Raw genomic sequence first — 13,758 nt, 5'->3', positions numbered from 1 at the left:
GATTGAAAATTCTTCTGTTCCAACCTGTATGGAATTCCTATGCATATGGGTGTGTGTGTCTGGAAATGCAATTTTATTTTATTGTAGGTTTATTCCTGGTCTCCCTCTCTCTCACTTCTTTTTTCAAAGTAACCTCTGCTAAAACGCTTTTAGATATACCTTCAAATAAACCAGCATAATTTTTTTAAACGTAATGTGATTATATTGTATGTAGAATCCTGCTCCTTGCTGAAAAGTTTAGGAGGCAAAAGGGTGAGAAAAGAGGAAGGTAGACCAGGACATTTAAAGCGGACGGGTTTATTTCTACCCTCCCAGGCAGAGCTCACGAAACCCAAGATGGAGAGAAACAACTCTCCGCCTAGGTGATGGCATGGGCAGTTTTTAAGCAAGGGGGTCAGGTGACGTCTGGAAGGGGCGGTTCTCCGGAAGTTAGGTGCCCGGAAGGGGCGGTTCCAAAAGCCATGTTGGGAGGGGCGAAACAGCCTCCGCAACTCCTTCCGGGTCCCGCGACCTAACACTTGCTTCTTCCTTTGAATAGATCTCAGCTGTCTTTCCATAGCAACACCAAGCAAATCTTTCTTTTTAGCCCCATCACGATATACTATGTCATCTGTCGATATGTGAATTTATTTAAGAAGTTCCCCCATGTGGATATTCAGGTTGTATCCACTTTTTCTTATTTTAACGGAAAGGTGTGATGACCCTCTTCAAATAAGTATTCTAGTATACTTTTTTGAGTATATTAATGGGTAAATTCCTAGCACAGTTACTGGCTTAAAGGCTATGTGCATTTACAGTTTTGATAGATAATGGCAGATTGGGCTCCAAAAAGATTTTACCAATTTATGCTCCCTCTTAGAATATGCAGAAATGCCACTCTATACCATTGCCACCACTGAGTACTATCAAATTTTAACTATTTTACTTATCTGATCAGTATGAAGAATAGTTTCCTGTTTCTGGTATCACAGTTTTCATTGTAGCTTTGCAGTAAATTTTGGTATCTGATAGGGCAGGTTTTCATTTTATTAAAAATAATTATTGATCATATTCTTTCAGATTATTCTTAGTGTCAGTTTTTCAGATTTACAAAAGAAACCCTTTGGGGTTTTAATTTGAATGTACAGATTGAGTTGGAGAGAACTAATATTGCCTTGCCACTCAGAAATACGATGTTTCTCCACTTGCTTAGATTTTTATTAAATTTTTTCTCTTTTATAGAATGTTTATTATGAATAGTTTGTGTTAAAAATGTGAACATATGGAAGCTGTTGCTTGTGATTCATTTGCATATTCTAGCTGCAGAGGTGACATTTAGTTAACTGCTGTATATAAGTATAGTTTTCTTCCTGGGCCGTATGATTTGGATTTGCTCTCTTTACCAGAGTCATAATAGTGAAATCATCCTATATCTATCCTTTGTGTCTGGCTTACATCACTTAGCATTATATCCTCTATGTTCATCTGTGTTGTCACAGGCTTCAGAACCTCATTTCATCTTACTGCTGCATAATATTCCATGTATGTATATACCACATTTTGTTTATCTACTGATCAGCTGATGGGCACTTGGATTGTTTCCATCTTTTGACAATTATAAATAGTGCCACTGTGAACATTGGCATACAAATGTGTGTTTGTGTCACTGCTTTCAATTCTTCAGGGTATATATCTAGTATTGGTATTGCTAGGTAATAAGGCAACTCTATATTTAGTTTTTTAGGGGACCGCAAAACTGTCTTCCACAGTTGTACTATTATACATTCCCACCAGCACTGAATAAGTTCCCACTGGATGAGTGGCACTTCTCTATGTTCTAAGAGGGAGCATAAATTGGTAAAATCTTTCTGAAGCCCAATCTGCCATCATCTATCAAAGTTTTAAATGCATATAGTCTTTAAGCCAGTAACTGCTAGGAATTTACCCATTAATATACTCAAAATATATACTAGAATACTCCATATCCTCTCCAACATTTGTAGTTTCCTGTTTGTTTAATAGCAGCCATTCTTAAGGGTGTGATAGTTTTGATTTGCAGTTCCCTTAAAGCTAATCAAGATGAGCATCTCTTCATATATTTTTAGCCATTTGCATTTGTTCACTTGCTTAGGTTTAAAAAAATATACACTTATTGGGAAAACGTCACACACATATAATCCATCCATAGTATGCAGTCAGTGGCTCACAATATTATCACATAGTATTCATCGCTATGATCATTTTTAGAACATTTGCATCACTCCAGAAAAAGAAATAAAAAGAAAAACCTCATACATCCCACATCCCTTTCCCCTCCTTCTCATTGACCACTGGTATTTCAACTGGGTACCACTGGTACCCAATATTTTAACCCTTTATCTCTCCTATTATTATTTTTTATCCATATTTTTTAATCATCTGCCCACAAGGAGCATCAAACACAAGATCTTCACAATCACATGGTCACATTGTATAAGTTATGTAATTATACAAGTGTCTTCAAGAATCAAGGCTACTGGGACACAGTTCAACAGTTTCAGGTACTTGCCTCTAGCCACTCCAATACACCAAAAACTAAAAAAGGATGTCTGTATAATGCATAAGAATAACCTCCAGGATAACCTCTCAACTCTGAAATCTCTCAAGCACCGAAACTTTATTTTGTCTCATTTCTTCCCCGTTTCAGCCAAGAAGTCTTTCTCAATCCCATGATACCAGGTCCCAGCTCATCCTGGGAGCCCTGTCCCACACTGCCAAGGAAATTTACATCCTTGGGAGTCATGTCCTATGTAGCGGGGAGGGCAGTCAGTTCATCTGCCAATGAGAGAGAGGCCACATCTGAGCAATAGAAGAGGTTCTCTGGGGATGACTCTTAGGCATAATTATAAGTAGGCTTAAATTCTCCTGCAGGAATAAGTTTTATAGGGACAAGCCCCAAATTGAGGGATCAGCCTATTAAATTGGTTGTCTCCACTGCTTGCAAGAATATCAAGAATTCCCCAGATGGGGAAGTTTAATATTTCCTCTTTCTCCCCAGTTCCCCAAGGGGGCTTTTTTATTCTCTGGGATATATTGGAGCATCACACTGAATTGTACAAACCAACAAGATCTCACACCCTATTCAAGATTCCATGTAATTATGGTTTTCAAATAAACTGACCATACAATGCACTACCCAAAATATGAATTTTGCACCAAATAAACATTCCTCCCTTTGGTCTCACACAGAAGGTGAAGTTTTAAGATAAGGATCATATCATCCTTTATTCAGTATTCTGATTTACCTTAGCCCTATCCAGATCACCTTCATTCATTTCTCCAGTCGAAGTCTGATCACGTTTTCAACTTTTTAAACAGTTGCTGATTGGGGTAATGCTGACTTTTATAGATTCAGTGCTCTAACTCCGAGTCTCAAGTGTCACATAAATACCCGAAGTTTCAGAGTATGATCAGGTTATACACAAATAACTAGATGCCTCAGAATTTAAAAATAACAGTTACAAATCCTGAATATATGTGACTTCTGTAAAGGCTTACAATTTAGGACCCTTTACAATAGGCCTCCGCCTGATAACCTATGCTCTTGACTTCAATTCTCCAAGTTTGTATATTATACTTATTCCATATCAGTGAAGCATGACAATACTTGTCTTTTTGTTTCTGCCGTTCCATTCACCATATTGTCCTTAAGGTTCATTCCCTAGTTGCATGCCTCACAACTTCATTTCTTCTTGCAGCCACTCTAGGAGGCCATTGTATGTATACCCCACAGTTCCCTCTTTCATTCCTCAGTTGTTGTACCCTCAGGCCACCTCCATCCATTGATGCACCAGTGTGCAAATGTCCATTAGTGTCCCCAGTCGCAGTTCCTCCAGGATCCTAGCAACCGGGTTGCAGAATCACGTGGCAGCTCTACCCTTTAGATTTTAAAAAATACCCTGCAGCAAGGTTTTATCATTTTTGTCATAGAGGTCTTAATTTATGAAGATTTTTATTTCCAGCTGTATTATTTTTTGTTGGTTTGTGAAAAATATCATCCCTACCTGATGAGTGTTTGTATTTAAGACAGTTGGTTGCTTTTGAGTACTTACCTTACCTGGCCATCTTACTAAACTTTGTTTTTTAACTGCTTTTCATTTGATTCTCTTGGATTTTCTAAGGACTCAATCTTGTTTGCAAATAATGGTAATTTTTACTCTTTCTGATATTTATGCATTTTTAAAATCTGTATTTCTTTGACAGGCCTCAGAGAGCTCTGTGAAGTTAACGGTGGCCAGGGCAACGTCCTTGATTGCACCTGACTTGAATGCGGTTCGCTTTCTACCACCTCTGCCTGCCTCACAGCCTGCCGAGGACCCCAGGCCCTGCCACTCTGAGCTTGGGTTCTCTAGGGCTCGGTTGGGGAAACCCATCCCCTTTTCTTGGAACCCCTTCTTTTTCCTGCACTAACTCACCAGGCTTTTGGGCATGATCAGCTTTTCTGTTGGTTTGATTCTATCTGCTTCATAAATCATAGGAATTGCTCCAGACTTTTGGTTCCTTTATTATTTCTTTCTCTGTTTTCCAGTGTTGCCACAGGTCTTTTTTTCTTTTTCCTATTTCTTGGGCTGTTTCATTGAGATTTACCTTCAAAGGGAAAGAGAGAAGTAAGTTTGTTTGGTCATTTCTCTGCTGTTGGTTTTAGGAGTTTTGCCCAAGTTTTCCAGATTGTAGGTGACTTGCAATATCTCAATATTATTGGTGACTTGTTTTTATAACTTTTTTACTGCAAATAAGACCCCACTTCCACCGTATCAGTCCAGCCTGACACTGGCCACCTGTGAGCTGTGCTGACCTGATTGGAAGCAGACCATGGCAGTGCAGGTGGGAGATGGTGTAAGGGTCCAGGGATAGAAGCATGATTGAATTTGACCAGTTCCTATGTTCCGGTTTGGGCCAAGGCTTTGTCCTTCTAAAAGATGCCTTCCTGCCACCAGAACTTCACCATTCCCTGTTCACCCTCTTCAGCCTGGAAACAGGAAGTACTAAAGCTTGATTAGATTCAGGGTCAGTGGCTCATGTCACAAGTTCTCTGTCCTGGTCAGAGAAGGACGAAGATGGGGCCAGCTGGGCACGAAGCATAGGGATAAATCCCTTTTATCATCTCTCTCCTTAAATTTTCCCTGCTGGGTGGGCCACGGTGGCTCAGCAGGCAAGAATGCTCGCCTGCCATGCCAGAGGACCCGGGTTCGATTCCCGGTGCCTGCCCATGTAAAAAAAAAAAAATTTCCCTGCTACAGGCGAGTGTGGATTCAAATGAATGTTTTCTTTCATAATAACTTCTGAATTGTGGATTTGGTTGTTGGAGGGAGAAAACAGAGCAGCTTTTAAATTGATACAATTGTTTAGGGCTAATTGGATGATGAGAAGGTGCTTCTGACTGAACCCAGCCGCCTTCAATTTTCTGCACTAGGACGTTTTTCTATGTGTGTCTTCTCTAGGGACTTACAACGAGGGGTTTTTGGTTAAGATTAGAATTTAAGTATTTCTAGGTCCCTCAGCCATAGTAAAAACCTCATAATAGGGGCAGGATTTTACCATTCCTTCTAATAACAAATTTAAGAAATGTAATCAAGGGAAACTGTAATTCAGGAAGAGTAATTGTCCTAGTATCAAAGTCCAAGAGGTAACTGGATGAACCTAAGTAGACAGCTCCCAATTTCATTTGACTTAATTTTTTTGGTTTGTAGAGGGCCATTTTGAAGAGTACACAGGTAGAATACATAGATGTACTCTCACAGTAAAATCTGAGTAAAAAAATGAAAATGTGCCTTTATCATAACTTTGACCCATCCTGTACCACTTTTCCCCCCAAGGTCTGGACAGGTGGCCTGGCCTAGCCCAGGTAAGATACTACAGATGTCCTTGGACCCCCATCCTTGTTTTCCTGGGTTTGACTAGTGTCCTGCCTTGGGTTTATCTTTCCTCCTTTTAGAGCTATAAGGTCTGAGATTAAGGTTGGGGTGCCAGGGTAGGAGAAATCACCATTGGCCCACTTGGGTTCTGCTTCTTTTAAATCTTTCTAGACTAGGAAAAAGTTATGAACCAGTTAGAGTATATTCTTGGAAGCTGCATTCTGTATACATGTAAATAATTTTATATGTACTTATACAAATACATAACTGTTTAACTGTTTTTCATATAAATAGAATCATATATTCTGCCATTTGTGATTACTTGGGACTATTTTCAAGGAACCAATGTCAGAGATGAGGTACTGCTATTAAAAGGATGGAGGACTGGGGAGAGTTGACACTAGGTTAATGGATCTTAGGGGAATTAATAACTTAAATTTGTATAGCTCATTACAACTCAAAGAAGGCCTTTAAGCTTTTTTTTTCAAAAGTGGAATTAAAGACATTTTTTGCAACTTACGCAGTGTCAAATTGCTTTCCAGAAAGACTGAACCACTTTACAAGATTATTAGCACTGCACACATGCCCATTTTTACATAATTTGTTCGCTTCATTTACTTTGCTTTTCTTTGATCTTTGGCACGACCATGTGTTTTTCCATGGAATAGATGCCAGTTTTTTGCTCTATGCTTTACTTTCTCTTTCTTGCCCAGTTAAAATGTGGCTCTGATATTTTCCCATTAGCTTTTTCTGAACTGTTCCAGGCTTCTGGGATAGATACAGGAGTGCATTTCTACTGCTGAACTTCTGAGTCTTTGAGCAAGTAAAAGTGGTTTGACTTCAATAGAGCTGGAAAGTAATATGTGCCCCCAAATGGAGGAATTCAGTCTTTCAGATGAGGTCGTGGGCATTAAGAGGCAGTAGTCATTGTTGGTGTCCTCTAAAAGAGCAATTCTTTACCTAAGAGGTCATTGTATGGGCCAAGACCACTGTGACAGCCTCCAGGAGAAGGAGCTGGAGACTCTGCCTTCCACCCCTCTCTAGCCCCTACCTGGCCTTCTCTCTGGAGGAAGGATTCCTGATCTGGTGGTCACATCCTCAGACCCTTTAGCCAGCTACAGTTCTGAGGGTAGACAGAGTGGTCAGCAGGTCTGGAGGCGTGATCTCTGGATACTTCCTTTTCCCCCCAGGGCCTGGGCAGGTGGCCTGGCCTAGCCCAATGCAGAGACTGCAGATGTCCTCGGACCCCCAGCCTTGTTTTCCTGGGTTTGACCAGTGTCCTGCCTTGGGTTTATCTTTCCTCCTTTTAGAGCTATAAGGTCTGAGAGTAAGGTTGGGGTGCTGGGGTAGGAGAAAACACCACTGGCCCACTTGGGTTCTCCTTCTTTTTAACTCTTTCTAGACTAGGAAAAAGTTACCTCCTCACTCCTAGAATTCTACGGTGGGACCTGGGGTCCTTTGCCGTGTGGATGAAGGACTCACTGGGTGGATTGGTTGGCTAAGGACTCAGTGCCTCTAGATCAGGTGTTAGTAACTTTTTTTCCCCATAGACCCCTTGGGCAGTCTGTGAAGCTAGAGACCCCTTCTTAGGTTATCCCCCAACATTATATTATGAAAATGTTCAAACAAATAGAAAAATGAGATTTTACAGTAAACACTAGTCTGCCCACCACTAAAATTCTACCATTAGCATTTTTTAAATTTTTAATTTAACTTTTTTAAATACCAAAAAAACATGTAACAAATGCAAACATTCCTTTTTTGATCATTCCGTTTTACATATATAATCAGTAATTCACAATATCATCACTTAGTTGCATATTCATCATCATGATCATTTCTTGGAACATTTGCATTCATTCAGAAATACCATTATATTTTACTTTGCTTGTTTTATCACATATTTTTCCATCTCTGCCCATCAGCTTTTATTTAAGTTTTTTATTATTATTTTTATGTATCACTGGTTTATTTAACTCGAAAATGTATGGCTCTTGTCTGATCTGGTCCTGGAGGTATTCTCTTTTTATTTCATTTTATTTTTTTTATTGCGAAATATAACATCTATACAAGAAAGCAATAAATTTTTAAGTACATTGTAACAAGTAGTTATAGAACACATTTCAGAGTTTGGAATGGGTTACACTTTTACAGTTTCAGGTTTTTCCTTCTAACTGCTCCAAGATACTGGAGACTAAAAACAAATATATACTGATTCAGTAGTCATACTCATTTGTTAAATCCTAACTTCTCCGTTAAAACTCCTCCTCCTTTGATCCTTCTCCTGGTCTTTAGGGATATTTGGGTTATGCGCATTCTAACTTTTCTCACGTTAGAAAGGGGTGCTGACAATACGGGATGGGGGAGTGGAACTGGTTGATGTTCTTGGAGATACTGGTACCTTTGGGTTTCAGGACTTATCTGGCCTAGGAACCATCTGAAGGTTTAAGGTTTCTGAAAAGTAAACTTAGTTTGTGAAATTTTTGTAGGATTTCTGATAGAACCCTGGGTATTCTTTAGGTTGAACAGGAATGATGTTGGTTGGAGTTTATGAAACTGTGGCAATTAGCAATGTCTAGCTGAAGCTTGCGTAAGAGTAGCCTCCAGAATAGCCTCTCGACTCTATTTGAACTCTCTTTGCCACTGATACCTTATTTTGTTACATTTCTTTTCCCCTTTTTCATCAGGAAGGTGTCGTTGATTGCCTGGTGCCAGGGCCAGGCTCATCCCTGGGAGTCATGTCCCATGTTGTCAGGGAGACGCACACCACTGGGCGTCATGTCCCACAAAGAGGGGAGGGTAATGATTTTCCTCACAGGGTTGGGCTTAGAGATATGCCATATCTGAGCAACAAAAGAGGTTCTCTGGAGGTAACTCTTTTTTTTTTTCATGGGCAGGCACCGGGAATCGAACCCAGGTCCTCTGGCATCGCAGGCAAGCATTCCTGCCTGCTGAGCCACCATGGCCCACCCTGGAGGTAACTCTTAGACGTAATTATAGGTAGGCTTAGCTTCTCTGCTAGAGAAATAAATTTCATAAGAGCAAGCCTTAAGATCAAGGGCTTGGCCTGTTAACTTGGAAGTCCCTAGTGTTTGAGAGAGTATCAGGGATTTCCCAGGTGGGAAAGTTTAAACAGTTTCATATTTTTTCTCCATTCCCTTAAGGGACTTTGCCAATACTTCTTAATTATCTGCCCAGCATACTCTGGGATGTGTCTGGGAATTACATTAATCTATACAGAATTACCAGTCCTCGAACCCATTCTGGGCCCCATGTGTTTGGGCTGTTTAATTGAACTATCCAGACAGAGTTCCATTGTGTGCTAGAAAAAATTTAGGTTTTAAAGCTCTCTTCGTTTGGTCTCATAGAGGCTGACAGACACTGTCAGCCTTTGCCTTGTATTCTGGTTTACTTTAGTCTCCACCAGATGGGTTTCATTCTTGCCTCTGATTGAAGCCTGATCTCTTTTTTGGCTCTTTAACAGTTGTTGTATGTGGAAATGCTGTCTTTCAGACCCACAGAACTCCTATTCTGTCTCAGGTGTCGCACAAGTACCCAAAGTTCCAGGAAAATGCCAGGTTATACACATTTAGCACAATCAACTTGTTTTTAAATACATAAAACAAAATATGTTTACAAAGAAACCAGTTATAGTGAAATGCAGTGATTGGAATATTTTTGAAAATTTATGCTATCAAGATAAATGTGCTTCTTAAAGCATTGTGACAACAAGTCTAATAGCTGCCACAATTTCAAAGGAGTATTGAGCTTAGAATGTATTTTAAGATACCTTTGACAGCTGTAATGTGATAGGAAAATGTCTAATTTCTAATGCTGTCAAGGTTTCAGGTTTTGTTAATGCTTCTATGGTGTGTTGCCTACATTTATAAGTGGAGGAAATGTTGGATTTTAGTTACAGGGTAGTAAAAATCAATGATTTTTTTCCCCCATCTAAGTTCACAGATGTCCTACCCTGTATATTCTGGCTCCTGAGCCCTGCCAACTTATCTATATGTAAATGTCCAGCTTCCTACCCCCAAACCCAAAATTATTACAAAAATAATTTTGAAAATTCCCATTGAATAATAACATGTGTTGTACACTTGACTGTGTACTTTTGCAGCTGATCTTACTAGCTACCACCCAGGAAGCATTATCCCTGTTATACTGAGGGGGAAGCAGCTTGCCCTAGGCTGGAGGGCCTGTGTATGGCAGAACCAGGGTTCCAGCAGAAAAGTTTTTGACTTCTAAGTCCCTTACTGTTTCCGCAAAAGCTGCATTACACTCTGGGCATGGCACAGTGGCGTTTTTCAGACTTCACTGGACATAAGCATCCCTTGAGCTCCTTCAGGGTTCTAAGCCACACTCCCTTAAAGACTCTAACGCTGTGTATGTGGGTCGTGCTGGGGAATCTGCTTTTTTGCCAACCACTCCAGGTGATTCTGATGCAGGGCCCACCCCCTGTGAGATACAGGTTACGAGAGCAGAGTGTGTTCATCTGATCATACTTTGTCAGTAGGTAGCCCTCAGCACAGACTTGAAGTCTTAATGACTCACTAGTTGCTTCAGGAGACAAATTTAGCATTAAGCTTTGCAGAATTATTTCTGTTGAAATCTTCTGTGAATATACAGACAAAAATAAAGTCTTAGTCACTTTGAGTAGTCTACCTCCAATACGCAGTCCACAGGCTAACGGGCAGAGAGGCAGGGCCGTCAGGAGTTAACTTCTCTTCCTCCTTCCCTCCCTCCCTTCCTCTCTTCCTCTCTCACCCCCTCCCTCTCTCTCTCCCCCCCTCCCTCCTTTGTCTGGTACAAAGACTGGTAAAGCCCTGTCCTGCCTTCTCTGGACAGATAAGACACACCCCACATGCAGCAGTAAGAGAGAAAGTGATGAACTGTCTATATCATAGAGATAATGGCCTTGGGGAATTTAGAGAAGGGATCCAAGAGACCTTCATGAAAGGCACAGACCCTTTTAAACTGAGCCTGGGAGCCAGAAAGGCTTGAGGAAAGAAGAGCCTGGCAAAGGCACAGAGGAAGAGAAGTGAGGGACGTAAGAAAGCCGGTGTGGCTGAAGCACAGCGTGTTTACTGGGGGGTACAGATGAGATCGGAAAGGCAGGTGCAGGACCTGGAATGGCAGAGTAAGGATTTAGTCCTTTATCCCATAAGTGATGAGAAAGCATTGAGAGTTTTTCAATACGGCAATGACGGGATCAGAGTTGTGCTTTTTAACAAGGCCAGCAGGAAGTTAGATGCACTGGCAGGGGCGTGTGGTTACAGGGCGGGGAGATAATTACTTTATTCAACAAACATTGGAGAACCTACTGCGAATTAAGCACTTGGATCAAATACATATTTAAGAGACCTGCTTCAATAATCAAAAAGTATTGGATAAATTTAGTAGATTGAAATGCTCATGATCAATGAAAGGGAGGGGTAAGGGGTATGGGATGTACGAATTTTTTCCTGTTTTTTTAAATTTCTTTTTCTGAATTGATGCAAATGTTCTAAGAAATGATCATGATGATAAATATATAACTATGTGATGAAAAAAAGAGAATGTTCATATTGTATGTTGATTGGTTTTATTAATAAAAATTAAAGAAAAAAAAGTATTGGCAAAGTCCCTTGAGAGATGGGAGAGAGAATATGGAACTATTAGACCTTACCATCAGGGAATCCCCTGATACTGTGTCAAACATTAGCGACACCCAAATCAATAGGCCATGCCCTTGATCATGAGGCAAGCTTAGACTAACTGTAGACATGCCCAAGAGTTACTTCTGGAGGACCTCTATTGTTGCTCAGATGTGGCCTCAGTCTCTCTAAGCCCAACTCTGCAAGTGAAATCATTGCCCTTCCCCCTACGTGGTACATGACATCCAGGGGTGAAAGTCTCCCTGGTGATGTGGGAGATGACTCCCAGGGATGAATACGGACCTGGCACTGTGGGATCAACAATTCCATCCTGACCAAATGGGGGAAAAGAAGTGTAATTAATAAGGTATCAGTGGCAGAGAGAGTTCAAATAGAGTTGAGAGGCTACTCTGGAGGTTGCTCTTATGCAAGCTTCAATTAGACCTTGCTACCTATCATAACCTGCCAACACCTAACCAGAACCATTCCAGCCAATCCTAAAGAACACCTAGGGCAATTTATAAGATTCCACAAGGGTTCCAGGTACTAGAGTAACTCTAGAAACCTACAACCTCCAGATGGATCCCTGGTCAAGATAAGTCCTGAAACCTAGCCCAGCCTCTCCAGAACATCAGATAGTTCCATCTCCCTACCCCTTTTTAGTGAAAGACCATTCCAATATGAATAATTTAGAATCACCATAGCCCAAACAACCCCAAAGCAAGGTATGGAAAGATCAAAGATGATGGTGGAATTATACATAGAAGATAGGACTTAACAAATGAATATGAATGCTGAAGCATTAAATTGATAACTCTTTGAGTCTCCAGTATTTTAGAGCAGCTAGAAGTAAAAACCTAAAATTGTGACATTGTAACCCATGTCAAAGTCTGAAATACATTTTACAACTAATTGTGGTGCCGTGCTTTGAAATTTATAGCTTTTTGTATACGTTATTGCTCACAAAAAAAGAAGGAAAAAAAGTCGATTGTGATGATAAAAAAATATTTAAGCCCTCTGGCCTCCTATATTCTGGAGCAGCTAGAAGGAAAAATATGAGAGGATCATATGGCAGCCCATGACAAACTCTCAGATCTGTCTTGTAACTACTTGTTCAAGAGTGCTTTGAAAACTATTGCTTTATTATTTCATTACTTTGTATATATGTTATACTATACAATAAAAAAGTAAATATATATATATATATATACGTAGACAAAAACCACATTTCTAAATGACAAGATGCAAGATAAGTGTAGCTTTATCTTCAATTTTATGGTAATAAGCATTCAAATATTTCCTAACCTTTTCCTTGTCTAGCTGACCTAATATAATGGCTATATAAGACCTGTGTCTTTAAATATGCTGTATCAACTGTCTTATCATATTAAAGGTTATTTATAAAACATAAAAACAAAAAGAGAGAGAGAGAGAGAGACGTGCTTCATACCCTTAAGGAATTTCTGGGTGAATAGTAATGGCAATACTGTATAAATTCTGTCAGACTCGTGTACAGGAATGCTGGGAAGTCGTAAGCTCTTGGTGTCTTATTTGAAGATTTCTCTTTATATGAGGATCCTCCACTGTCAGTGTATTACCACCATAGCCCTTAGAGCTTGAGGGGAGTAGAGAAGAGGAGATGGATGTGACCAATGTCAGGAAGGCTGTCAGGGGAAGTGGCTGCCAGGGGCAGGAGGAAGAAGATGTCTTTTGCTCTAAGATGTACCGTGCTGGAGTTGTCACTGCTTCGCGGATTTGGCTGACTCAAGTTTGAATCTTTAGGCTTTTAAATACCACATATGCAGTGAACTAACATTTGACTTTTTACTCTTTAAGTGTTTGATACCTTACTAGAGTTTTTACCCAGGTCAAATTTGGGGAGCTAAGTAAAGAATACAACCCATCAATTAAGATGGACCAAAGGGGCTGCTGATGGGCTGGGAAATGCTGAGAGGAACTTCCTTTTTCCTACTGGCTATACGTAAACAGCATTAATAATGTACCTACTATTTCCCAAGTGCATCAGTAATGTCTGTTGATGAAGTGTTTGTTGTAGCAGGACTTCCCAGAGCAGAAGAAAAAGGATTAATTGCTTTGTGGGGCCGTTTGTGCAACCCTTCCCACACCACACCTTTTCCCATTCTCCTGCCTTTCCTTGGCCATCTGAAGACACTCAGGACTCTAGAAGGAAGGCTGGGTCTGCAGGTGGTCCTCCAAGTCCCTCCTTGTCTCCTAATGACCTTTCT

This window comes from Tamandua tetradactyla, chromosome 6 (genome assembly GCF_023851605.1).
Source record: "Tamandua tetradactyla isolate mTamTet1 chromosome 6, mTamTet1.pri, whole genome shotgun sequence".
In the NCBI taxonomy this organism is placed as follows: domain Eukaryota; kingdom Metazoa; phylum Chordata; class Mammalia; order Pilosa; family Myrmecophagidae; genus Tamandua; species Tamandua tetradactyla.
Note: the sequence above shows the minus strand (reverse complement) of the source record.